Genomic DNA, 2,673 nt, shown 5'->3' on the forward strand with positions numbered 1-2,673 from the left:
GTGTGTGTGTGTGTGTGTGTGTGTGTGTGTGTGTGTGTGCATGTGAGACTGTCATCGCTTGTGCAAGGCATTTCAACGAGATATGGTTTTTGGCACTGACTGTCTTGTTTCACTTTGGTGATTCTCCTAATTTGAAAGCTATCCATTCTTTGTTTCTATCTGTTGCATGTTTGGGTGATTAACATTTCTGTCTTGTATATGAGTTTGTGCGGTGGAGGCTTGCGTGTGCGCATGCGTGTGTGCGTTCGTGTACATGTGTGTGTGTGTGTGTGTGCACGCGCGTGCACACATACACATAAATAGGCGAAGGAGTGGCTGTGTGGTACGTAGCTTGCCTACCAACCACATGATTCCGGGTCCAATCCCACTGCGTAGCACCTTGGGCAAGTGTCTTCTACTGTAGCATCGGGCCGACCAAAGCCTTGTGAGTGGATTTGGTAGACGGAAACTGAAAGAAGTGACTTATTATATTAGAAATAATTTCCTCTATTTACATAATATCGAGGTCTCTTTCATTCTTTTGTTGTCTTACCATTACTATTAAGATATATATATATATATATATATATATATATGTATATATATATCATATATCATATATCATATATCATATATCATATAATGGTATATATCATATAATATGATATCAGAATTTATCTCGTGTGTACAGTTATATGTACGACTGTAGCTGGTGAGTTTAGATCTCCATATATTACATATCATCCACTCAACTCCCCTTATAGTGGTCAGGTTACTAGTGTATTTATTAGTATTACTTTTTATAATATGCAGAGCAAACGTAGCGGAAATGATGATCAACAAATTATGATGTTCCATGTTTGGTTGAGTCATCCAAGGCAGAAATAGCAAATACAAACAAAAATTTTTAAAAAGCATCGTAATGTACACAGGAAGCAAATGATATGTATGTTTGGATGGATGGATACATGGGTATACATATATATTTATCTGTATTTATATATGATTAAAACAGGAGGAAAGTTCCATAGAAATCAAAAGTTATGGGGAAAATCAATAAAAAGAAACAGGTTGAAATGCCTGGTATGTAATAAAACCAGCCTTTTTTTTTATTATTTTGATATACGAACCATAATATATGACATAATGCTTTTTATGTATTTCGACTTTATTTCTCATCAAAAAATTTTAAAAAATAGTAATCCATCAAAAATTAAGCCCGTCACATAATCTGAGTTTTCGAAAAAATATTATTTTCTTTATCCACTTATGGCATTGTTGTCGATTGGTTCATGGGTGGCCACCATAGTAGCCTCCATATACGCCAATTTAGTAACAGGATAGCATAAAACAAGATTTGTAATCAATCACTTCTAGCATTTGGAAATGCATTCCACAGATTTTAAAAAGAAAAACTGGAAGAGTTTTTCGATGATGGTTTCGTCTTTTGACAGGAAAACCTTGACAAACTTACAGAATTTCAAAATCTAATCAATGATATAAATAAAAATATTCAGTTCACAACGGAATGTTGCCAGAAGGAACTGCTTTTTCTGGATATTTTAATTATGAAAATAGATGGGAAAATAGAAACCGATATTTACTCGAAGCCCATAGATTCCAACCATTATTTTTTCTCTATATCTTGTCGCTATAAATACACAAATAAAATATCATTCCATGCAATTTAGCAAAGAAAAGTATGTACAATACTATCCAGAGATTCCGATTAAACGTGATCAAATACTGAACAAATTGAGAAATACATTTGTGCAAAAAGCCTTCCCATTTCTTTTAATTATTAAAGCATCAGAGATGGCAACAGGTATAGATTTTCAAGATCTAAGGAAAATAAAATCTAAAACTGACAGAAATTTTACCTAATGTCTCCACATCAAACCCCAGTAATGTCAAAATATTTTATCTCCTTTAATCTCCTTTTTCTATATACGATTAAAAAAAAAAATTAAATAAAAATTCTTGAAAATCGACAAATCATCCCAAACAACAAACAACCTAAAGTACTGTAATACAGTTCAGCTGGAGCAAAATATCACAAACAAATCCCCAGCCCCGTGATTACAAAATGCAAAAGAGAAAATTGTAACATCCGTTTCTGTTAAACTGAAGGTTCGGAATTCAAATTTTCAAATGGATAAACACGCAACGTAAAAGGAAACTTTATCTGTAGCCCTAGGACTCTTAAACTTTCTAATAACATGCCGTGAATGTTTGGGAAACTACATTGGGCCGACTGGACGGAGTATAATCACACAAGGGATTGAGCCTACACCGTCAACAAATCTGTGATGGAAACAATGGAGCAATTCCTTGAACTGGACATTCCTTGAAATTGATCATCGGGGGTCGATGTAATCAATTCATCCCTCCCCCAAAATGGCTTCCCTTGTGGCGAAATTTGAAACCATTATTATTATGAGAGATCTTTTTCTTATGAGTGGGAAGGAGCATATGAAGTTATAGTTTCCATAAAAAAAATATTGAGTAACGTCGTCGAGAGGATTCGAACCTACGCGGGGAGACCCCAATGGATTTCTAGTCCATCGCCTTAACCACTCGGCCACGACGACGCTCTGAAAAACTACGTCTATCTTTTACCTTTTATCTTTCACTCGTTTCGATCATCACTGTGTGGTCATACTGGAGCACTTCCTGGAAGAATTCAATCGAACA

The 2,673-nt window shown here is 35.0% G+C and overlaps 1 non-coding gene across 1 annotated transcript; it reads right to left on the minus strand.

Annotated features, from left to right (window-relative positions):
* Positions 1–2,488: 2,488 nt before the first annotated feature.
* Positions 2,489–2,570, minus strand: Trnas-aga (transfer RNA serine (anticodon AGA)). Its single transcript has one exon. It is a non-coding gene; the product is annotated as a tRNA-Ser (tRNA).
* Between the last annotated feature and the right edge of the window lie 103 nt (positions 2,571–2,673).

The sequence above is a fragment of the Octopus bimaculoides genome, chromosome 10 (assembly GCF_001194135.2).
Source record: "Octopus bimaculoides isolate UCB-OBI-ISO-001 chromosome 10, ASM119413v2, whole genome shotgun sequence".
Taxonomy (NCBI): Eukaryota; Metazoa; Mollusca; class Cephalopoda; order Octopoda; family Octopodidae; genus Octopus; species Octopus bimaculoides.